The following is a 26,408-nucleotide window of genomic DNA, read 5'->3' as shown; positions in this document are numbered from 1 at the left end:
TCTCTTATTCTCCTCTGGGCTATTGTCACTGCTATAAGTGGGAGGTTAATATAGGTTAGTATTACTATACCCTGTCGCTGCTTTCAATTCCTTTAAATGGTACAACCCTGCTTCTTCCATACTATCGTCCTTTACTTCCGGTGAGGTAGGGGGAGCTAAAGGCTCAACACCTTCCTCTTTTTGCTGACTAAGCATCCACTCCTCAGGTGGCAGATCCTCTCTATATTCCTGGTATATCTTCCAGAGCTCTAGAATAACTAACCTTTTCTCTAATTTCTTCCCCTTGTATACAGCTTGCAAGTATGTGGTCATGTGTTGCAATACTGCTTTCACAGCAATCCCGCTTGTGGCCACAGCATGAACATCTCGCCCGTCCCTTTCACCCATTCCGCACTATACTGTTTGAGCTTGGGCATGTTCTTTGGAAGTGTTTTACACAAGTGCATAAGAGGAATGTCTCCCATGATGGCAAGTTTCAATTGACTGTCAATACCAGACTTATGAATTAACCTGGATACTTTTTACTCAAATCACCACTTTTCCAACGTTCTAAAACAACAAATATAAGCTTGCACCAACAATCGCTGCTCAAGCTTCTAGTTTATTAATCAGCTATCTCTACCTCTGGATTAGTACCAACCTCCACTAGGTAGTTACGTAGGTAGCTCTTTAATTCTTTTGTCAATGACTTCACAACTTCTATCTTTTTTCAATATCTCTACTCAACAAACAACACAAAGACTAGTCAACTTTACACTTTAAATAAACCATGTGATCACACTTTTTCTTTTCCCTTGTCTTTTTTTGATATGATATGATATGATATGATATGGCATTTATAACGCGCCTATACACAAGTGTTTCAAGGCGCGATGAGGCAGGGGGGAACAAGGGGAGACAGACAACGATCCTACTAGGCCAGGTGTCATTCAGATCACGCAAGTGCAAGGGTAGAGGGGAAGGGAAAAGTGCAAGGGGGAAGGGAGATCGGAAAGTGCAGTACAGGGTTAGTAGAACAACAAGATAAATACTAAGGGCCAGCTGGTGGCAAGTGCAAGGTAAGTGCAGACAAGTGCTGGGAAGGGGGGGCTGTAGGGATACAGAGACAGTCCTGCAGTGCAGGGGTTGCCAGGGAGGGAGTGCAGGGGAGAGTGGCTGGGCCAAGGACCGAATTTGGTGAGTGGCCCAGTTGCAGATTCAGTGCAGTTTCAGTAATTTTAGCAGGGGAGAGGGGGACAGAGGCAGAGGAAAAGAGGAAGGTTTTGAGGTGCTTCCGGAACCGGAGATGGTTCTCCTCATACTTTATACTCTCTACAGGGATTGAGACATCACCTTACACGGATGTGTCCATTTCTTTTATATATTTCACTCTACTCCCACTGGAGTTTGAGACTTCCCCTTCTGAAAACTCCCTTGAGCCAGGCCTCTAGGCGCTATTTTATCTTCACGCAATATTTCCTGTTGCTCAACATTACTACAACCCTGTCCCCTTAATTTGCCATTCCCATTAGTCTATTCACCATTCGTTCGTTAATCAACTTAAGTCCTTCAGTATCGTCTCCTCCTCCAACCGACCGATTCTCCCTCCGTCTGCAGAGAGCCCATGGAAAGGGGGGACCTGCCCACTGTCTCGTTTTTTTTTCTCGAGATTTCTATTTGGCTGCTCTTCACAGGAAACCCTGTGATCTACTGGCTAAATGGCAGAGGATGTCTGATCGCCCGAAATACTCGAGCTGAACTAGTTTAGAGCTTTTTGAACCATCCGCAGTGCTACCACGTGAGCTTTTAGAGTCCTGTTAGTAATACGCATGAAATGGATGGGATGTAGAATAAATAATTGAACCAACTCAGGAAGATGGCAAAGTTTTCTGTTTTATTATCAATTGTCTAAAACAGGGAGTTACAATGGACATCAGCAGATATTTGGTCGAGCTCTCATACATTTTGTAAAAAATCGCACTTATATAGCAAATATTCATCATATGTGAAATCATTCTACGTGGCAAATACAAGAAACCTACGAGGCATTGTGATACACTAAAGGGGGCATCTAAGTATTCTTTCTATATGGGGTTGGGTTGTGATTCGGTCTCTCCTGTCCAGTGGACAGACATCATCTGCCCACCTCTAGTGCAAGTCATCTTCATCATTATTAACAACATGTTATATCATTGACTCCTAAACTATAAGGCCCTTCGTTATATGGCCCTCTACAATTGGTTGGCATGCTCCTGCCAGTCTGGAACATTTGCTCACTAGCAGCATGTAAGCTCATACCCAGGTGCCAGGAGGTAGACTCGACTTTACCTCCCCACCCAATTAGGCAAACGTCTGTCATCATCCATGCCTTCTGCCATGAATATTGTCTTTGAACTTGGACTTGCAGTGTATTCTTGTCTCTGGGAATATAAAGGAGTGCGGGCATGTACTATCGTTTCTTGTTTTAGACCTCCTCACCCAACTCTATTTCCATCCTTGGCTCACGTGACAAGAGACCACAATTTGAACAATTTTGCTGCATTCAATTGTTTTTAATGAATAAAAAATGGCACACATGATGTTGTTTCTTTGCTCCTTAATAAGGGATGATTCAGCTTCTCACGTTCACCGCCTTCAAGAATAGATAACCAGTCTTAGCTGCTTCAGCCTTGACACCAGGCCAGGCAGCTTCGCCATTCATTTTCACAATCCCAGCTAATACTGCGACACAGCTCTCAGCCATCTCTCCATGCATTTGGGCTTACTTAATGTGTGACACCAATGTCCAGCTTCAATATAATGACAGCTCCGCCTGCAGTCTATTCACTCTGTATAGCTGTAGAGGCGTGGTCCGGTCTAGTGCAGAAGCAGCAAGAACTCCTACCTCCCCTTGCTGGTCTTGGTGTGTGGATTAGGTAACGCAGGGCACCTCGACCCCCATGGGGAAAGAGGGTTAGGGTCCTTGGATTGGATAGGTAGGGGATAGTGGGAAAACCAGGTTGAGGGTTAGGGAGTGGTAATGGATAGGTCAGGGGTTCAAGGGAAAGGCGTGCTCCTTGGCTCTGTTCTCTGTGAGCCGATTTTGGTTAATTGTTATGCTGAAGTTCTTCCTATATCTCAGTGACCACATTCACACACTTGCATTCATCCCTCATGCATGCTTTACCCTTGTGCTGAAAAGACACTCAGTTTTAACTGGCACTGAGTAGTAATCCGTTCCACTAAAACTTGGTACAATGTGAGGGCACATAGGTTTGTACATGATAACACATAGCGAGGACCCTCAACCTAGAAATGTGCACCCAGCGAATGCTCAGCTATGGCTAGCTACCACTTTAACAACTGGCAATTATTGCTTTAGAAATTTTTAGGCACATAAGTAGAAAAGCACTTAGCTCTGGCTTTCCCTTTCTTGCTCCGCTGGCCCCTGTGCAGTCTCGATGGGCAGCTGGCGCTCCATAATCAATGTGCTCCCTGATAAAAAAGGAAACAGTTAGTTTGTTCCTCTCGTATGCCGTGGATACTTTGTTTTTACAATACATGCAAATGCCCGCAACATGCGAGTGAACTACAGCATGCAACAAGGTTAGTTTGTGTAGTTTGTTCCCAAATGCGTTTTCCCAAACTCGCAGCTGTTAAACTGTCAACCGGAGCCTTCCGGGAGCCTTCCCGAGATTAGTCAACAAGGTAAGTATGGTCCGCTACATCAAACAAAAGAATTGCACTTATCTTAAACAACGCGGGGCCAGAGAATGTCTTCCTAGCAGCGAGGCGGGCCCCGTGTAAGGTTTGTACTGGAGCTCTGTGAAGGTGCGTCCTCTCGAGAACAATCTCGAGCGCGAACAAGCGTTCGGTGGCTGCGCATGCACGATAGCCATCTCGCGCATGCGTGTTGCTTAGGGTGTCGGCCTGTGCATTGCCCGGGTCGTTTACAGGCCCCGTGTGCCTGATTCTGTCTTGAATGGAGTCCGGGCTGCTGGGGCTGTAGTTTTTGACCTGGGGGCTGTTGGGACATGCAGTCTTCAGGGTTCTTACTCCTTGTGGATGACTTTTTGCCACACCAAACACATCTACACATAGGGCAAAGATGACATCTGCTCATTGAGCTATCCCCAACTGTACCAGCAACCATTTTACACTTGTTTTTACATTTGGCGAGTTTTACCACCCTTGAGTTTACGACAGTACACCCCCTCCCCACCGAAGGACCTGGCTTATTGGGGTGATTACGATGGAACAGGCGCGAGAGCCGAGGAGCATGCACATTGTAGTCGAGATCCCATGATCTATCCTCGGGACCAAATCCCACGCAATCAATCAAATAATACAGTTTACCACCCCTCACCCGTGAGTTAAGTACAGCTTGTACCTCATATTCAGGGAACCCCTCTATGAAAATGGGTGGTGGTCTTTCCATTCGCGTGTGAGGGGCAGCGGGCTTAAGAAGGGATACGTGGATGACTGGGTGAATCTTCATGTGGGCAGGTAATTGCATGGCTACTGGGTTTATGATTTGGGTAATGTAGAACAGACCGAGAAAACGTGGTTTCAGTTTTTGGGACCCGGGCAGGTGCAAATATCTTGCCGAGAGCCAAACCTTGTTTCCTATCTTGTAGTCCGGGTTTGCACGACGTTCTCTGTCAGAGTATTTCTTATACATGTCCTTAGCCATGGTTAGATTTTGCTGTGCCTTTTTCCAGGTTTGTATCAAGGAGTCTACTCTGGTTTGTACCAAAGGTAATGAATCTGGAACTCTTGCCGTAGATGGCTGTACGTGTGGATTGTATCCATATGTTACATATAATGGGGAATATCCAGTGGAGGTATGCTTGGAATTGTTATATGCAAGTTCTGCAAGCCATGGGGCCTCCACCCATCCTGCTTCCACACCATGTGTAAAGCAACGGAGGTACTGCTCCAGAGTCTGGTTTAGCTGTTTCGGTCTGTCCGTCTGTCTCTGGGTGATAACTACTGGACATTTGTAGTCTCATACCAATTTTTTCACAGAAAAGGCCCCAGAATTTAGATGTGAACTGGGCGCCGCGTCCGAAATTATATGTTGTGGTACTCCATGTAATCGGACTATGGGCTTCATTACAATCCAGGCGGTAAGTTCCCTACTTTACCACCATGGTGTAAACTGTGTTTACACCATGGTGGATGGCGGATTTACCTCCCCATTCCAAGGTGAGTGGGCAGTAAATCCCCATTCCCCATTTACCCTTCCCCATTCCCATTTCTGCCCCATAGGGCATAATGGGAGTGGGGAAGGCGCTAATTACGGCACCGTAAACTACGGTGCCGTAATTAGCACCAAGGCGGGTTAGCGCCTTGCATTTTAACGCCTGCTAAAAGCAGGCGTTAAAATGGTAATCAGGCGTTAAGGGTTAACGGCGCCAACGGCGCCGTTAACCCTTAACGCCTGGGTTGTAATGAGGCCCTATGTGTTGCAGAAATAAATCTGCAAACTCTCCAGCCTTCAGTAAACCTTGACTGGGTACAAAAGGAGCGAGTTTGGATAGAGAGTCTATTACCACCAGTATAGTTGTGTAACCTTGGTCCTGGGGTAGTTCCACGATGAAGTCTAGTAATACCGTGTGCCAAGGCTGAGGTGGTGTTGGTAAGGGTCTAAGTAGGCCCATTGGTTTCTTGTGGCCAGGTTTATTTCGGGCACATACTTCACACTGTGCGACATATTCTTGGACTTCCTTATGGAGGTTAGGCCACCAATAGTGTTGTTGGATTAATTCTTGTGTTTTGTTAATACCAATATGTCCGGCTAAAGGTGAATCATGGCACCATGTGAGCGCTTGTGTCCGTAGTGCCTTGGTTGGCAAATACCCTTTTTTCCCTGATATGGAATTCCGTCCAGGAGACGACGTTCTTGGCCTGGGTCCTCCCAGTGAAGTAATTCCTGGGCGGTCATAGCATCCCCAATTTGTTCTAGCAGTGTGTTGGTCACACTTCCTATTATCTTAGTTGGAGGGATTATCTTTTTTGCTTTTTCCTCTGTACTGGGCTCGGTTGATGGTTCTGGATATCTGAGAATATGTCTGCTTTCTTGTTTTCCTGCCCTGGGCGGTATGTTACCACAAAGTCAAAGTCTACGAAATACATGGCCCAGCGTAATTGTCATGGTGTAAGAGCACGTGCAGACTTTAGAAACTGGAGGTTACGGTGACCAGCTAGTACCGTTATGGAGTGTCTAGCTCCTGGTAAATAATGCCTCCATTGCGCAAAAGCGGCCTTAATTCCAAGTAGTTCACGATCTGCAATGGTGTAATTCTGTTCTGCTGGGTTGAGTTTCCTTGAGTAATAACCAACCGGATGTAGGTGACCCGAGTGATCTCGTTGTGATAGAATTTCCCCTAGAGTGTAGCTTGAAGCGTCCGTCTCCACCAGAAACGGTGCAGTTGGATCGGGATGCAGAAGAACAGGTGCTGAAGTAAAAGCCTACTTTAACTGGTGAAAACTACGTTCCACCTCGGAGTCCCACACAAACGGTCTTCCTTTCTTTAAGAGTCGGGTAATGGCTAGGCTCTTTTGTGCAAACCCCTGAATGAATCGCTGATAAAAGTTCATGAATCCTAACACCGCCTGTACTTCCTTGATGTTTCTTGGGGCTGGCCAATCCAGAATTGCCTGTACCTTGTGTGGGTCCATTTTGACTCAGTCGGGTGATAGAATAAATCAGAGGAATTCAACCATAGACCAGTGAAACGTACACTTCTCCAGTTTGGCAAAAAGTTGGTGTTCTCGCAAGCGTTGTAAGACGGCCCGAACATGTTTCACGTGTTCTTGCACGTTGCGGGAGTAAATCAGAATATCGTCTATGTAGACCACAGCAAAAATGTCCAGGTACCCCCGGAGGACCTCATCTAGGAATTGCTGAAAGGCGGCGGGCGCGTTGCAGAGGCCGAATGGCATGACCTGATATTCATAGAGGCCGAATTTCATTCTGAAGGCAGTCTTCCATTCGTCCCCTTCACGCACCCGCACCAGATGGTAAGCCCCACGTAGGTCCAGTTTGGTAAAGATTGTGGCTCCGCGTAATTGATCTAACAGCACCGGTATTAAGTGGAAGGGGGTACCGATTCTTTATCGTGATGCGATTTTACGTGCGATAATCGATACAAGTCCTAAGGTCCCCGGTCTTCTTCGGGACGAAGAACAGTGGCGAAGAAACTGGTGAAGTTGAATGATGGATAAAACCGTTCAACAGGTTGATATCTATATATTCCTTAATGTGTTGGTTTTCTGCTTCCGTTAACGCGTAGATTCTACTACACGGTAGCGTGGCACCAGGTTCCAAGTCTATCCGGCAGTCAAAGGATCTGTGCGGAGGCAATGTCTCTGCAGCTGTCTTGCTGAATACATCACGAAATTCTTCATATTCATGGGACAGTCTGTCCGAATGTCCTTGTTTGTCCTTTTCTGTGGCTCCCAACACCTGCACCACATGCCCTAGTTCTTTAGAGCAATGGGTACTGCAATGTTTTGAGGAAAAGCGTATTGTGCCACAACTCCAGTCAATCACTGGATTGTGTAACATGAGCCAAGACAAGCTGAGAATTAATCCGAATTGGTGGACTGCAATTACATCGAACCCGATTAATTCCTTGTAACCCTGGTTGTTCAATACCATCTCCCCTGTTTGCTGTGTCACAGGCCCCGACTTCAATGGAGATCCGTCAACGGAACAGACCGCTTCCTGAGGATCCTTAGTAGTTACTGGTAAACCCATCCTTTGGGCATAACCAACGTCCACGAAATTGCCTGTAGCTCCTGAGTCAATCATGAGAGTAATGGATTGATCGTACTGGTGCGTCTGTAGAATTCCTATAACGGTGATGTGAGTTCCATGGGCATGCGTCACCTTTCCCAATGTGTGTACAGGGGTGTTATGATGGCTTTGGCTCGGCAGATCCTCCCTACTCACTGGCGAGCATTGGCATTTCCCAGAGGTGGAGCAGTCTTAGGTTTTGTCTCGCACTCCCGCACAAAGTGTCCAGACTTCCCACAATATATACACAGCTTCTCTCGCTGTCGTTTGTCTCGCTCTTCTTTAGAAATCGGTCCTCGGATGGTCCCGATTTGCATGGGCTCAGGCTCTGGGACTTTTTCTGCTTTACTGAAGCCAGTGGGGGTCCTTGGATAATCTAATCTTGCCAAATTCGGTCTGCCCTCTCATATTCTCCTGTCTTGCTTCCTCTCACCTTGGCGATGATCCAAGCGTAAGGCTAGGTCAATCATTCCTGAACACGTGGTTGGTTGAGGATCTACTTGCGCTATCAAGTCCTTCAACTCTTCCCGCAGCCCCACTAGAAAAGGGCCAGTCTCTTCTCGTGAGGCCACTCGGCTTCCACCACCAAATGATTAAAAGTGGTCACGTAGGTGATCAGTTCTTTGCTTCCTTGCCGTAAGGTGAGGAGTTCCCGATCCCGAATCAAAGAGGCTGCCCTTCTGTTAAATATTTTTCCAAACTCCTCTTGAAATTCCTTCCAATCATACAATATTGCATCATCCTTTTGTACAAGAGGAGTGGCCCATGCTGCTGCGTCTCCAGTGAGATAGGAGATAACAAAAGCGGTACGCGACTGAGCAGATCGGAAGATGGTTGGTTTAGTCAAAAAGTGCAATTGACATTGCGTCATGAAAATGGAGTACTTTTGCGGGTCCCCCCATACCTTTCTAGGGCGGCAAGAGGCATGGGTGGTTCAGTGCTCACTTGGACTTGTACTGGAGCTGGGGGAGCCCCACCGGGAAGTGGACTTCCTTGAGCTGCAAGCACCTGCACTCAGGTGGCTAAGGCCGCATAGTCCTGCCTCGTTGCCTCGAGTGCATCTTTCAATTCGTGGAGGACTTGGGTTATGTCATCCATGACTCTTCCGAGATCGTGCTGTTTGGGCACCTTGGAAATACTTGGTTTCGCGCTACTGTAGTGGCGTGATCCGGTCCAGCACGGAAGCAGCAAGAACTCCTACCTCCCCTTGGTGGTCTTGGTGCCTGGATTAGGTAACGCAGGGCACCGCGACCCCCATGGGGAAAGAGGATTAGGGTCCTTGGATTGGATAGGTAGGGGGTAGTGGGAAAACCGGGTTGAGGGTTAGGGAGTGGTAATGGATAGGTCAGGGGTTCAAGGGAAAGGCGTGCTCCTTGGCTCTGTTCTCGGTGAGACCCGATTTTGGTTAATTGTTCTGCTAAAGTTCTTCCTATATCTCAGTGACCACATTCACACACTTGCATTCATCCCTCATGCATGCTTTACCCTTGTGCTGAAAAGACACTCAGTTTTAACTGGCACTGAGTAGTAATCCGTTCCACTGCAGATTCATAAACACATTAAAACTTGGTACAATGTGAGGGCACATAGGTTTGTACATTATAACACATAGCGAGGACCCTCAACCTAGAAATGCGCACCCAGCGAGTGCTCAGCTATGCTTAGCTGCCACTTTAACAACTGGCAATTATTGCTTTAGAAAGTTTTAGGCGCATAAGTAGAAAAGCACTTAGCTCTGGCTTTCCCTTTCTTGCTCTGCCGGCCCCTGTGCAGTCTCTATGGGCAGCTGGCGCTCCGTAACCAGTGTGCTCCCTGATAAAAAAGGAAACAGTTAGTTTGTTCCTCTCGTTTGCCGTGGTTACTTCGTTTTTACAAGACATGCAAATGCCCGCAACATGCGAGCGAACTACAGCATGCAACAAGGTTAGTTTGTGTAGTTTGTTCCCAAATGCGTTTTCCCAAACTCGCGGCTGTTAAACTGTCAACCGGAGCCTTCCGAGAGCCTTCCCAAGATTAGTCAACAAGGCAAGTATGCTCCGCTACATCAAACAAAAGAATTTCACTTATCTTAAACAATGCGGGGCCAGAGAATGTCTTCCTAGCAGTGAGGGCGGGCCCCGCGTAAGGTTTGTACTGGGGCTCTGTGAAGGTGCGTCCTCTCGGGAACAATCTCGAGCGCAAACAATCATTCTGTGGCTGCGCATGCGTGATAGCCATCTTGCGCATGCATGTTGCTTTGGGTGTCGGCCTGGGTGTTGCCCGGGTCGTTTACAGGCCATGTGTGCCTGATTCTGTCTTGAATGGAGTCCGGGCTGCTGGGGCTGTAGTTTTTGACCTGGGGGATGCTGGGACATGCAGTCTTCAGGGTTCTTACTTCTTGTGGATGCCTTTTTGCCACACCAAACACATCTACACATAGGGCACAGATGACACCTGCTCATTGAGCTATCCCCAACTGTACCAGCAACCATTTTACACTTGTTTTTACATTTGGCCAGTTTTACCACCCTTGAGTTTACGACAATAGCCAGCTTCTATGATCACTTAGTCTACTTGTGTTGCTGCATCTGTACAGTTATTAAATGGCTTGCATTTTCTGTACTGCTCTTCCCACATGCACTCTTTTCTTCGCATATGAAAGTTTACTCAATTCTTTATTTTGTCATCAGCTTTCATAAGAGTCATGCATCTTCTTGAGCCAGTCTTCTGTGTGCATCACACTTCACTACTTGTGATGTCACCAACTCCTTTTCTCACTGATTTTCATATTCCTTCTGGGATTTCCTCCATTAGATTGTCATGTCTTCTGGAAATACATTTGATAAGTTTTTCTCAGTGGGTATCTTCTTTCGAATATTCTCTGCAGAAGGGTCACAACTGCTGGTGTCAAGGAGGACACAATCTCAGGCCTCCAACATACAGGTGAGAGGGAGCGGGACTTCCTGCAGAGGCATTTGGCTGCTCCTCTACAGTACATTCTGCTAAAACAGTAATGCTGCAAACTCCCAGCTCTAGCCACATTGCATCTCCCGGCATGCTTGACTGAGACCAGAACCTTCCTCACAAATCCATTTTGGATATGGTTCAAGGTAGCACAATTAGCATGGCCCAATATTTCACAACTATAGAGCACCGAAAAATATACTTTTGCCTCTACCACCTTCACACATTTATCTATTCTGCTGCCGCCAAACTCTTGTTAAACCACCAAGGCTAGTCCACAACCTTCTTACCACCATTCCAATATGTTGAACCCAACTACAAGGTAATTATATGAGTCCTAGACTTCAATTGTCACTTAGTTCATATATCAGACATGTTTTTGTGTATCCTTCCCAAAGACTAATATGTTGGTCTTTGGGAGATTCAGGTCCAGACCATGTTCCTGAAAATACTTGGCTGCATACTTCATACTATAAACCCTATTGGGGTAAGGTCCATCAGAATTGTATTTAATAAGGCAAGATACTGAGTCCCTTTCAGTGCAGGTGGGTACATTCTTGTAGAGTATGTTTGTGTCATAAAGTCCTCATGACAAATGATAAATAATAGTGGAGCTTGCGAACAGCACTCCCTAAATCTCTTATTCATACAAACATCAGCAGAGAAACCATTGGTAGCGGCACAGTGAACTGAGGCCGTGGTTTTGGAATACAAACATATTATTAGCTGTAATAAACCCATAGGAACATACAATGTGCTCCTGTGTCTGGCCCACCCCCCTGATCGTTCATGAGCATTCACGTGACCGCTATTTGATGAAGTGCCTTGTAGCTGTCCTGGTCTCTCCAGCCTTGAGGTGTGCCATGAAATCCTGTAGTGTGTGTGCTGCCTGCTCATCTGCTGTCTGGCCCCTGCCAATCTGACTGTGACCATTCTGCCAGCATTTCACATCACTGCTGCTGCAGTGGCTCCTGAGTCCTGCCCCACCCTACTAATAGTGCAGGAGCGTCATGTGAAGGTCACCTGACTGCTATTTGAGGAAGCACCTCAAGGTTGTCCTGGTCACTCCAGCCTGCGGTGTGCCGTGAAGTCCTGCATTGCGTGTACTGCCCGCTCACCCCTAATAATCATCTGCTGTCTGGCCCCTGCCGATCTGACTGTGACCATTTTGCTGGCATTGCACTTCACCACTGCTGCAGCAGGCTCCCATGTCTAGTCCGTCCTCCAACACCCAGATCGTGTGGGAGTGTTCACGTGAGGGTCACTTGACTGCTATTTGAGGAAGCACCTCTAGGGTATCCTAAGCCCGGGGTGTCCCATTCAAAGGGAGACCCTCTGAAGGCGTTGACTATTCCTGTGTGCCCCTGTTCAGGCCAGATCATACGCTGACCTGCCATACACTTGCTCCTTTTCCCACTTATCTCTCTCTGCTTTTCATGTTGTGCCCTATTCCATCTAGGATAACCCACTGTTCCTTTCCTCAGCCATTCTCTGCTTCTACCCACAACCATTCCAACCTATGTTGCCCTCTAATCTCTATGGATGCCTTGCCTGTCTTTCATTTCGGCCTTCTCAATGCCTGCTCAGTCTGGAAGCAATATTAATCAATGCTTGGTTGTTTTTTCTGTGCTAATTTGCACGATCTTGGTCTAACCAAAACCTGGATTACTCCTGACAATTCTTTTATACCTGCTTCATTTAATACTGCTTTCACACTATTCCCTCATGGTATGCACCCTCTTAGGCAAGGCAGGGCTACTGGGGTTCTTTATAGTTCTTTCAGGACTCTCTTACCTTCCTTTTCTGGCCTTCTAACCTTTAACTCTTTGGAATATCATGTCTCTGGCCCCTTTCCAGTCTCGCTTCTTCCTTGTATTGTCCTCCTGGCCAAGTTGGTGATTTTTCAGGACCATCTCAATCTCCTTCTATCCTTTACTCTTCATTCTTCATCACATGTTTCCTTTGGGTGACTTTAATCTCCCTTCTTCTAATCCTTCTTGCTCTCTGTTGACTTCACTCACTGATCCTTACTACCTTCAGCTGTTCCCATTCCCTGCCGCCCATCGGTCTCTGCCCTTGATCTAATCGTCTCGTCACTTCCTTCCTCTGAACCTGTGTCTGCCTGTCCTTTCTATGATTCTGATCACTTTTTACTTTCCTTCTCTATTTGTCCCCCACCCCATCTCGTTTGCTGATTTTTATTCAGTGCAACCTGCACTCCTTTGATCTGTATCATTTATCTCTTCTCTACATTCATCTCTTCCATCTATTCCTACTGGCTCTTCTTTTTCTCCTGATATGGATGCTAGCATCCTCCATTCTACCTTGCTGTCTGCACTTGACTCTTTCTCTCCTCTTTGTTATTTTACTCCCACTCGCAAAACTCCCCAATCTTTGCTTACTTCTGATCTTATCTCCCTTCGCTGGCGTCTAAACAAAGCTGAGCAACACTGGAAAAAATCTCAATCTACTTCTGATCTTGCTGCACTTTCATCTTTACATTCTTCTTTTGCCTCTGCCTTACTTGTGGCAAAAATATTGTACTTTTTGGAAATAACTCTCTCTCCGTCACATCATCCTCATCGCCTCTTCTGACTTTTCCACAACTTCCTGTCTCCTAAACATCTCTACCCGTCTATTCTCTCATCCCTTCCTTCCTCTGAGTTTGCCATCTACTTTGCATCTAAAGCTGCTAATCTTTGTTCTGCTTTTGCTTATCCTCGTACTTCTATCCCTACTTCTTCCTCTAGTCCACCTGCACACTCTTTATCTCCATTCTCTCATCTTACTGTTTCATATACTTCTGCTCTTCTTACCTGTGCTCATCTAAAAGTGTCTCTTCTGATCCTCTTCCCCCTTCCATTATTCCACATGTCTGTCTCCATCTTCTTCCTTATGTTACCTGCACGTATTATTTTCTCCCGCAAATGCATGTTTCCATGCTATCTTTAAGCATGCTCTTATTCTCCCAATCCTAAAAGAGTCAACTCTCAACCCTTCTACTCCTGCTAATTTGCACCTAATTTCACTTCTTCCTTTTCTCTCTACAATTGTTGAGCAGGCTGCATACACTGAGGTTGCTAAATCTCTATAATCTTCTACCACGTCTTCAATCGGTCAAGTGGCACAGCGAGTAGAGCGCCCGCTTTGACACCCGTGCAGAGCCTGTTAACGCAGGTTCGAATCCCGGCAGGGCCAAACTCAGCCTTTCATCCTTCCGAGGTCGATAAATGAGCACCACACACCGTGGGTAATAATAAGCAGCGCTCAGATACCTGAGGGTTTGTAGCGCTATATAAAAGCCTAATTATTATTATTATTATTATTATTATTATTATTATTAATCTAGATTCCATCCTTCTCATTCTTCTGAGACTGCTCTTCTGCATGTCTCCAACTCTCTTCTGTCTGCTCGCCATTCTAAGTTCTCTATATTTATTCTTCTTGATCTATTTGCAGCATTTTAGACTGTTGATCACACTCTTCTTATTTCTTCCTTTTCTTCTATGGGTACGACTGGGTCTGTCATTGAATGGTTTCGCTCTAATCTTTCTCAGCGGTACTATTCTGTAACTTGGGTTGGACACTTCTTTTCCTCACTTCCTTTTCATTGTGGTGTCCTCAAGGTTCTGTACTTGGTCCTCTTCTTTTTTCTCTTTACATGGCCATCTTTCTGCTCTTGTTTCTTCATCCAACCTTTCTTTTCATCTGTATTCAGATGATACCAAATCTTTTTTTTCTTTTTCTTCCTTTTGCTCCACTTTGCACTTCACTGTATAACGTGCCTTTCTGCTGTCCAAAACTGGATTTCTAATTTTCAGGGACGTTCTGTTTTTCTGGCTTCAACAATTCCTTCTACTCTTCTTCCTCCGTCTCTCTTCTTTCCTCCTTCTTCTTTGCCCTTTTTATCCTTTTTTAATTTTGGCATTATCCTTGATCTGTCACTTTCTTTCACATTGCATATCTCTTCTATTGATTGCTCCTGATGCTATGCTCTTTTTAACATCCGTCAGGTTCTCCACTACCTCTCATGTCATGCTACTAAACTTCTTCTGGGTTTTTTTCTCGTATTGACTACTGTTATTCTCTTTTTCTTGGCCTGCCTGCCTTACATCTTTTTTCCGTCCGATCCGTTTATAATTCCTTGATTCATTTTCTCTTTTGTTTACATTTTTGCCACTCTATTACATCTTCTTGTTTGTCTATTTCACTGCTTACCTTTGAATCACACCTACCATTTTATTTCAATTATTTTTAAATGTACTCACAACCTGTCTCCTCCTTACCTTTCTTCAGTGGTGTCCTTCTCGGACTCTCTGATAACAGAATTTGCTCCTTTTCTCTGTTCCCAACACCCCTGTGCTTCTTCCCATTTACGTTCCTTTGCTCTCCACACCACTGAACACTGGAATTCACTCCCTTTTTCTGTCTGCTCGTCTTCATCTGTTCTTATTTGCCAATCTAATCTGAAAAGTCATCTACCTTTCTTTCCACTTAGTGACTGTCTGTTCTCTTTCCTCTCCTTTTGGTTTGAGTTGTTTTTCACTATCATGTAATTGTACTGCTTTCTAATATTTTGTAATAGCACTTTTAGCAAAAAGCACTTAAAAATTCAATACAATTAAACATGAAAATGAAACAATCAGAAAATTAAAGGAATCAAAGGAAATCGCTAATCACCTGCAGTTCAACATTAAGTATGCACAGGAAAAACAGAGAATATGTGTAATCCAATTACAAAGGCTTTACATTCTCTGGTAAGTTTTTAAACAAAAAATAGATGGGACCTCTTGCAAACATGCTAATTTTGTTTTTGTTTTTTAATAGATGGCGCTTTAACAACACTTAGTGGAACAAAGCAACTTGGAATGGCTGGTGCTAGATGTACTGTAATGTCATATATGTGAATGGGCCTTATGTATCACAACTGCTGCTATTATGTCGGCCTATTGGTGCTTATTGAAAATGTAAATGAATTAAAATCTTCCTCAACGTGATGTGTAGTTGTTTTTGTATGTGTTTTATATGTCTGGCATTGTGATTTACTGAAAGGTGACCATTGTGTCCACAATTAATTTCTTGTATAGAAGCCACAACCTTTTGACTTTGCAACAGTAGCTCCTTATGCCGTGATAGATAGCAGTAGCTCCCCTGAACCCAATTCTAATACAGAAACCGACCAAGACTGTCACACCTTATGCCACATCAGATCCTTACTTCCAGGAGAGCCGCCTTATGACCAGAAGAAGTGTAGTCCTCTATTGCAGAATGGGCACAGGAGACCTACCCCCAGAAGATTACTACAGTCTCTAAATTAAAGATAGTGATGTTAAATACCAGGTGTCTGGTCAAACCTGCAGTTGAAGTAGCTTCTTACATATGTAGAGACGGAAATGGATATTTGTGCTATCACAGAGACTTGAGGTCATGAGGAAGCCAACCTTTCTTGGTGTCTGGATATTACAGATGGTTATAGCAGGCGTTGACAGGATAGGACTGCAGGAAGAAGGGGCTGGGGGGGCTTTGCGTTAAACTTCAAATCACATCTTCTTATATGGGAAATTAAATGTCAACCTATTGAAGGTATAGAGCTAAAATCTGTTAAAATTGGGCGTATTGCTGAGTCCACTATCAACCTCCTGCTGCTTTACAGACCCCCAATAGCACCAGATGATTTTACCACTGTTCGCTCTAACTTTAACCTTCCATTTCGTAAGCCCAAAACTAGATACATAATATTGGGCATTTCAACCTTTGGCTGGGGCAAGAATCGGATTGTATAGCCGCAGACCTGGAGTGTGCCTTGTCAAATCTGGGTTTCAAACATAATGTTTATGAACCCACCCATTCCAAGGGACACACCCTTCATTCGGTCTCTAAACTTAACATCATTACAGAAGATCTTCATGTACTAGCATGTCCATGGTCAGATCATGTTTTTGTACATTTTACTGTGCAATCCAAATTCCCAATCAAAATAAGAGGCTTTCATAAGCAAGAGTTCTTATCTAGAAACCAGATGAATTCTACTCAGGAGCGCATCAAATATCTGCTCAGGCCAGATATTGTGAATCTATCACATTTAGACTCAGCCGTAGAGCTATATAATGTTCTCTCCTCTTCTTTTGTCAATATCCTGAACACTCGTGTACCTCTTAAAAATAAATTTCAGAAAGATGAACGTATAGTAATACTTGATTTTCTCCAGAACTTAAGAAACTTAACGCCTCACTCTTAAGTGCGTTTAAGCATGGAAATCTAACCATTCTCCTCTGACTCTGGCAGCCTACAAAAAGGGAGCTAAAGAATACAAATTGGCTATTTTCGATGCCAAAAAAACACCCTTGATACCAGAATTCAGAGTGCACAATCTGAAGTAAAGGAATTATTTAAAATTCTTAAAGAGGAGGAAACCATGTACATTAAGGACACTGATTCTGTAACTAAGGATGCTGTTTGGTAGTCTTCAATTCAAGAAGCCATGCAGGGCAAACCTCAAAAAATCAAGGCAGATATTGCCCAAAAAATAGGGGATCAATCCAAACTATTGGGGGCTAGTGACAATGTCATCTTCATTAAAAGAAAAACAGATTCCTCATTTCAGTTATACGGCCATAACGGTATCTGAATTAACTCAAATCATAGAACACTTAAAACTTCAACTTGTAAAGGAGATCCCTGTTCAGCAGTCATCATTAAATCTTAGTCTCCTATCTTTTTAGATGCTATTTGCAAATTTGTGAATGCCTCTTTCCAAGACAATTCCGTGCCCTTGGGCCTAAAAAAGGCATGGAAAAAGCCCATCTTGGAAAAAACAAACTATAGACCCATCACAAATACACCTTCCTGCTTAAGATCTTGGACCGGGTAGAATATGTGCAAATCTCTGATCATCTCAATGCTCATTCTATCCTGAATAAACATCAATCAGTATTTAGGCAGGGATTTGGGACTGTTAGAACTGAAGTCCAGATTATTGGATTGTATGGACAATGGAATGTCATCTCTTGTGATACTCTTGGATTTGTAAGTGGCCTTCAAGCTCATGGATCATTCCATTCTGACCACCAGGTTGAAGGACGTGGCCAACATCTTGAACAAGGCAGCCCAATGGATTTCTTCATTCTTGAGTAATTGGGAATGCAGGGTTTATTGTGGTGAGTTGGAAGCTCTCTTCACAGTCTTGGAATTTGGTATACCCCAGGGAGCCTGTATTTCACCTTGCCTACATAACATCTTTACGGTACCGTTTTTTGTGCTTCTAGATTAAAATGGGATATCGTTTACAAACTATGCTGATGACATTCATGAATCCCATCTAAATAAAATATATAACCTCATTTAAATTGGATGGTACAGAATGCCCTTGCTCTGAACAGAGATAAAATGGAGCTCTTGGTCGTGGGCACTCCTAATATGGTTAGCAAACTGGGACCTGTGTGAACCCAGAGGTCATTTAAGAAGAGGTAACAGTATCTGAGATGGATGGGGATGCAGATCTTACTCATGCATCAATAATCAGACCGTCTCAAGAAGTTTGGCAAAAACACGGCTGTTTTAATAACACTTGTTAAAACAGGGAGTACAACGGGCATCCATGGAAGCCGCACAGTATTTACTCTCAAGAGTTCCTCAAAGCGTTACATGAAAAAACACAACGTTGTACAAAGAATGTATCATATGTGATGTAATACTACATGGCAAAATGAGAAAACCTACTAGGGGATGTGATAGGCTTAAAGGGAATATCTAAGCATACTTTCTATAAGGGCGGGGATCGTGATTGGGTCTCTAAGGTCAGGTGGACATCTAAGCCCACCCCAAGTGCAAGTCATTTTCTGTGTCATGCAATTGCACAACATTCTATTGGCTTCTCAAAATATAGGGCTCCTTGCTACATAGCCCACTAAAATTAGTTGGCACACTTGTACCCTTCTAGAATATTCCACTCTCTAGCAGCACGCAAGCTGGTATGCAAGGTGATTGGGGGTGGTCTGGTCATGCCTCCCAACCCAATTAGCCCAACATCCATCATAACTCCAACGGTCTGCCTTCAATTACTTGATTAAATGTATTAAATTAATTGAACTCGGCCTTGCAAAGCCTAACTGTGCCTGAAAATAAAAGGGAGTGAAGGCATGGCCTTATCTTCTGGTCTCGGTGTAGCTCACCCCAAAGTCAATTTTCATATGACCATGTGACTAGAGACCACGTTTTGAGGTCCTTCTGTAAAAGTATATTTTGCATGAACACCGCCTGATAGTTAACGATTGGCCTAAGCACATTAGTGTTGCACTATAAATTGCATTGAATGAACCCAAAACAGGAAGACTACGCCGCCATTTTGAGCTATCCACCATTTTGATCGCCTCTTGCTTTCTGTCCCATGTTTAGAATTGTGTTTTTGGCTCCAGCAGAGCAAAATTAACTTTGTACTGTTTCCATGATGTCAACGTAGATAAGAATGTTGAAGTTGCTAAAGGCGACTGTTTGTCCTACACTGAGAAACATTGCAGTTAAACAAAAGCCATACTAATCAGTAATTTAGATACCATCTGTTCCAATAGTGCCTTCACCATTCAAACAGCAAAGTAGAATGATGAATAGTTGAACATGCTCTACTTGCATAAATCTTTGTTTTCGCTCTTTGAAACTAAGCTGCCTTTAAATTCAAGAACAAACGATAGACAAATATAAGCGAGCAAAATAAGGAATGTTACCTTTGTGTCTTATATTTGGAAAACATGTGAAATGTTTAAATGAAAACAACAAACTATTCAAAGATGTTTAAGCATGACTTAATTATGTGGATAGGCCATGAACCCTAGGTAAATGTTTTACACGAAGAGGGGCTGGACGATGTGTCCGGGATTGTGGAAAACCTGTATAAATACTTGTGTTCTTGAAATGTCCAGCACTCTCTAATCTCACGGTGTCTGCTTGCATGCACACATTGCTGGGTGTTGAGAGCCAGACAGCTGCCTGTTAATAAATGTACATTATACTTTGACTTCGTGATAGCCGTATTTCTATTATGTGGTATTAAGCCTTGATATTCTTTAATCTCTCAGATGGCGCCCGAATAAAGACCCTCAAGATTGATATCACATCACTAGACGAAGATGAGGCTACTGGACCGGGATTGGAGAGTGACGGGTCCCCTGCAAAGTGAGATGCGCTTCCTCCGCAGTACTGCACGCCCAATCCCTGGACGGTGAGCAGCGTTTAGTAGGAAATCACGATGAGGGTCCCAGTATCGAGGCTTGTTTGTCGAAAATGCCAGCCACGACAATTTGATGTCCGTTCGGACCCTTTGATTGATTTTAAATCAGGTGAGTCGTACCCCGATTCCTAAAAATCAGGATATTTGGTGCAAATGTTATCTCTGCAGAAAGAAACTTATCCAGGTAAGATTGTGATTTAACTACGCCTGGGAAATTGTCTTCCTGTTTCAGGGTCTTGTTCCTCGGGGAAAGACAATCTTTGAAACAAGGCCAACTGGCGCCAACCGAAGGGTTGCCAGCTTATTTAATGTATTGTAAGTATGGCCTGGGAGCTATCGTATTTAATAATATTTGGCACAGACAGACCAGACATGTTTCCGAACTTCAGTGACCAGTTCATGTTAGTTTTGAAATTGCCCACCTGGAGTATTTAGAATCTGTATTGTTGAGAAAAAGACTAGGCCTGCAGCATTTGATGCAGTTGGAGATTGGAGTAAGGAAGCTATCCATCAACTCAAATGTAGAGAAAAGCACGTGCGTCGCCACATGAAAATGCTGAGAAAGCATTATTGCATGATCAGCAGAATCAGTCAGAATCCATTAGAGGCATCAACAGGGCTTTTCAAATAGATGGGCAAAAGATATATCCCTCTCAGGATTTTCATACATCAGACAAATTGAATAATACATCATTGAATGAACGGTGGACTGTTTCAACTGCATCACCTCCTTATGTGCCTCTTCCCATTGTTGTTCCACCTCTTAACATTGTTGTTCCTCTTCCTCCCGTTGTTGTTCCCCCCTCCTGCACCTCCACCCATGCCAAAAGTTGCCATCCCCATAATTCCGTCTGCACCGCCAACGGTATTGCCTACGCTACCTATTGTACAATATTTGTATGAACTCTCTTTGCCAGGTGGTTCTGCTACACCTATAGTGGTTGAAGGGGCGGGAGCTGATCCAATAATAGTGACTCGTGGCACAACATCTAAAGACAGAAAGAGAGAATTATGTTATGTATGTGGACTAAAAAGAACATAGAAGAGGGTGATGAATTGGCTGTTTTAGTTGAGATTTCTGACCAAGGGGGTATTCTTGAACAGAATATGTTGATAGAACGGATGAGAACGTATTTAGTTGATATATGGAGTGATTTGACGGACATTAATGTCCCACAGGCGTTGAGGGATTTGAATGTCCTTGCCCGCTCAAAGGACACTGCAGAGAAAGTATATGAGCATGTAGAGAAGGTATTTGAGTTTAAAAGGGAGCTAGATCGGTTACAGAAAGATGAGATGGATGGTAATGAATGGCAAGGTTCATATGTGCACAAGCCATTTTTTCTCCATTGAAACTACTGAGTGAAGAAATGTGCATTTGCACAAGAGCCGCTCTTAGATGGATTTCAGATGTTTCAATTTCTCCCATTGAAGTGCGTGACACGTTTAGTCAGTGTTCTCTGGCAATGCAAAGGAAAGTATTACAGGTGATGGTTGAATGTTTACAGCATGAATTTATGAAGAGAAAGGAATGTTGTCTCGCAGAGTTGATGGTTATTTATAAAAGAGCATTTTCGCCCGATACTGCATTGACTTCTTGGTCACTTGATTTAGCCTTGTTGCTTAATAGACGTTCAGATTTGTCTACTTTAAAATTGCCAATGAGGGAGGTTCCTCTGACATTTTTTTTCCGAAAGTAGAGATTCCAGCTAATGCTGCAGCAGGAACACCTGCCACCACTATTGAAGCACATTATGTCTCAAAGTTTGTTCATGTCCCATTTTCTAGACAGGAAGTGAATACCATTAGGCAATCAATTCCAGATATTAGGAAGAATCCAACAGGATTTTATAAAGAAATTGAATCTGTCTTGCATTCGTCAGTTTTCACGCTGGGTGATATAGATTTGTTGTTTCCCGTGATCCTTCCTGCTGATTTGTCAAAGCAGATTAGAACTGTAGATGATCAGGCAGGGATGGGTGATACATGGGATGCCTTAGTTCGAGTAGACGGGAAGAGGAATGCCGGTGAGAAACCGCCACAGGTGATACTGATGTTACCAGATAGAATAATGACTAAATTAAAAACTCTGGCTCCTGAAAAAGAATCATATGGAATAAGCTTACGGCTTGCATGCAACGGAAGTCAGAGGGTGCAACTGAGTATTTCAACAGATTTGAGCAAGTATTTTCAGATTTTAGTGGTCAAGATTTAAGTACAGAGCCAGGAAAGAGGCTGTTTGTTGATATGTTTATGCGTGGATTATTGCCTGAACTCCAATCAAAGATTATGACTTCTGAGAGTGCTTGGCAAGTGAAATCACAATCTGAAGTGTTACACATGGCTCAGTATTATGAAAATAGGGTTAATACAGAGAAGAAGAAGGTGGAAAAGAAGAAAGGAGACCTGAAGACTAGAGTGATATTGCAGAAGATAGCTAGAGGAGCCAGCGGTGGGAATACACAGTTCAGAGGCCAATTTACACCACAGGGTGGTGCACAACTGGGTCCCGTACACATAAACCAGTGTAGACGGGAGGTTCATTGGTGAGCACAATGCCCGATCCTACAGCAGAGATCAAACAGCACGTATGGTGCCATGGGTAGACAATACAGAGGCCGTCCTGGGATAGGGGGTCCTGGTAGAAATCAGTTTGCACACAACCAACAGACACCATCACAAGATAATCAGCAACAGAGTATTAGTAGTGGGAATATTTTCCATAATCCTTTGAATGTCAGGGCAGGACAAAGACTGATGTGCTTAGGATATTTGTCCCCTGTGAAAGATAGTGAGCTAAAGACTCTGGGTAAGGCTCTTGTAACCAGGACTCATGTCTGGCAGAGAGTCTCCCAGGACCCCCCTTGTTATTTGCTTATTTCAAGTAACTTTGGGTCTCACCCTAAATTACTAGGGGAATCCAGACGTGGACCCTTTGCTCACTATTCTTAGAGAGGCACAGCTACACCCTACTGATGAGGTTCAACCAGACCGAAACACGTGTCTGGGGTTGCTGTTGGTACTCTTGTTCAGAGGAGAATTGCCTAGCATTTCAGTGCTGGACTTCCCCAGGGCAGGACAAAGACTGATGTGTTTAGGATATTTCTCCTCTGTGAAAGATAGTGAGCTAAAGACTCTGGGTAAGGCTCTTGTAACCAGGACTCATGTCTGGCAGAGAGTCTCCCAGAACCCCCCTTGTTATTTGCATATTTCAAGTAACTTTTGGTCTCACCCTAAGTTACTAGGGGAATCCAGACGTGGACCCCTTGCTCACTATTCTTAGAGAGGCACAGCTACACCCTACTGATGAGGTTCAACCAGACCGAAACACGTGTCTGGGGTTGCTGTTGGTACTCTTGTTCAGAGGAGAATTGCCTAGCATTTCGGTGCTGGACTGCCCCAGGGCAGGACAAAGACTGATGTGTTTAGGATATTTCTCCTCTGTGAAAGATAGTGAGCTAAAGACTCTGGGTAAGGCTCTTGTAACCAGGACTCATGTCTGGCAGAGAGTCTCCCAGGACCCCCCTTGTTATTTGCCATGGGTAGACAATACAGAGGCCGTCCTGGGATAGGGGGTCCTGGTAGAAATCAGTTTGCACAGAACCAACAGACACCAACACAAGATAATCAGCAACAGAGTATTAGCAGTGGGAATATTTTCCATAATCCTTTGAATGTCTATTTTTCTGAGGATTTTGCATCTGACGATATACTGTTCTGTTAGGACAGCCCGAAGCAGGGTCTGGAACCAGTACCTATTCCCATCGATCAGAAAGGGCCCTACGTTGAAATGAAGGTGGAGAATAGGGAGCATCTCTTCTTGATAGATACAGGAGCACAGAAGTGTTCTATTGATCATCTGCGGGTTCAAGATATTCCACTATCAGGGCAGAGCAACATTTCTGTAGGGTTCTCTGGTACACCAGTGGTTAGTCCGGTCTTTTGGCCGGTACTAATTTCACTGGGACCATTAACTGATTATTGTCCATTTCTATTGACGACAAATTGTGGGGAAAATTCGTTGGGATTGAATTTATTAAAGAAATTGAATTCTGTGGTTTACTGTTCTCGTAGATACAGGTCCATTGATTCCACATCAACTTATTCAACTATTAAGTGTACATTTATGGTATATACAGCGGTATATCTCCAATGGACAGCTGCCAAGATAAATGACAGGACATGTAGCTAATCAGCAATCAAATTACCCTGTTCATCATCATTTTGATCTGCAGTATTTGGGTGGTTTAGGGTGTACATGGATGTTCTAGTGTTACATCCATTCCTAGTACTTCTTGAAATGTGCGCTCTAATAACCTCACTCTAATATTTCCAGTTATGGAGTTTATTATGTTTGTATAGCGTACCACATCCCCAAGGGACATTTTCTATGGTTCATGACAGAATATCAAGCTAATATGACAAGGGTGTACATTGACGTATTTCTTATTTCACAAGATACACAATGGATAGTATTATGTTTATAGGCATTTTTGCTTTGTAACATTTGTGATAGTGTGTCATGCATACTGGTGCTCGGGCATCACACCAAATGACACCATTTTAGGGACAGTTGAAATTACATAATGGTCCTCAATATCTGGGGCCAACGCTAATACGTAGTGATCATGTGTCCGCTCGAGACACTATACTACCATTTGATCGCTTAACATTCAGTTGACAATATTCAGCATGCATGCGCATATACAATACACCACTATGCAACTGAGCATGTGTATTAGATTAGCGCTGACATCAGAGCGAAATGTGCAGTTACGTTTACCTCATGTACACCATTAGGCTCTCCTAAACGGTATATAAACCGACACGATCGGCGGACTCACCCCTTCTCTAAGACCAACTTAATTCGGGATTAACCCCATATATAAGGGTAAGTGTCGGAGGCTAACACCAATTATTTATATTAGACTATTTTATGTGGCATATCAGTATTTGACCAGAATCCTGGTGATAGCTTAATTATCATTCATTCGGCAGACCACTCCTAATAAGAATAGCGCAAACGGCGCACATCTACAACGACTCTCATAGTGGATACAGCACATGCGAGATAGAACGCATTAAAACACAGGATGGTGAGCCTATATACTTTTTTGTGTTCTATTCATCATCACTTAGTGCAACAACTTATTTGTGTATTTGTATATAGCTCTTTCTCATTACAGTATAATATTTCTCCACGGTATGATATTCAACCATACTGCACTTCAATGCACTTACCAGCTATTTAATCGGATGCGTGGTGAGACAGCATACAATTCATTAGTCACCAAGTATTATATTACGTTCATCTACATCACTGCATATACACATATATTTGGGACATGCTTTGACGGTGGAGGTTTGAGGTGAGGTCTACGCACGGGTGATGCTTGACACATATGCCAAATGATTTTATTAACTCAATATTTTCAATGAATGAAAGATTACGTATTTAATGTTTTGTCATTTTCTCTTCTTTTGCTCCATTCGTGCTACCTTTATATGATTCTCTACTCAATTGGGTATGTGATCCCTACTTTAATTTATTTCAATTTTTTTTTTTGCTACATGTGATATGGTCCTTTACAATTTAATTTGACAATATTTTATTTTTTATGTACTGTTATTTAATATATCAGCCTTAATAACGACTTGATTTTCGAAACACTTGTCGGCTGAGACTTCTATAAAACAAATATCTTCTACTCAAGGACTTTGGATGTATATTACAAGATTTTAGTTTAAGTTTGGTGTGTTCTTCTAAATATAGTTCAGTTCAGTTAACTTAAGGAAGAGCGCGCTCATAGCCGGTCATCCATCTTTCATACTTTACTTTACTCTGGGTGTGAGTAGGCTTGCCCAGATATTGACCTTGGCAATGCAGCTCAAATCCTAAAAACATATTTTTGCACATGTCTAGCGCACACATTGGTTTTTTGCCTGCTACTTTCAATTCTTATATTTCTTACTTGTAGATAGGTATCATGAACATCTGTAGATCAGTTTGTTTGTGTAGGCTGTAGAGGACACCACGCTACTGACTTGTTTTTTTTAGAGATAACGTTAAGTGAAGGTACACCTCTGGTGTTTTTATCTCTTTGGATACATTGATTAGGTTGCCGTCGATGCTGAAAGATACCTGGAGTCGAGTGTATTCAATCGTGCCTGAGTGCCCACGATCATCAACTCCGTCTTTTCATCATTGAGACAAAGGGCCTCATTACGAGTCCGGCGGTAACCGTGCTAGAAATTCTGGCAGGTTACCGCAGGACTCGTATTACCATTCCGCCTTCGTGATTGCCGGGATCACCGGGGCATTACAACCCCAGTGACCCGGTGATTCTGGAGGCGGAATTCTGTTAAACCCCATTCCTATGGAGTCCGACAGGACTCCATGGGTATGGGGAAGTGGAAACACTGGCACCATGCTGTAATGGTGCTGTTGTTTCCATGTCCGCCTGCAGACGGGTGTTTTTA

The sequence above is a fragment of the Ambystoma mexicanum genome, chromosome 12 (assembly GCF_040938575.1).
Source record: "Ambystoma mexicanum isolate Mex_15411 chromosome 12, UKY_AmexF1_1, whole genome shotgun sequence".
NCBI lineage: Eukaryota > Metazoa > Chordata > Amphibia > Caudata > Ambystomatidae > Ambystoma > Ambystoma mexicanum.
The sequence above is the reverse complement of the archived record's forward strand: the minus strand, read 5'-3'. Positions refer to the sequence as shown.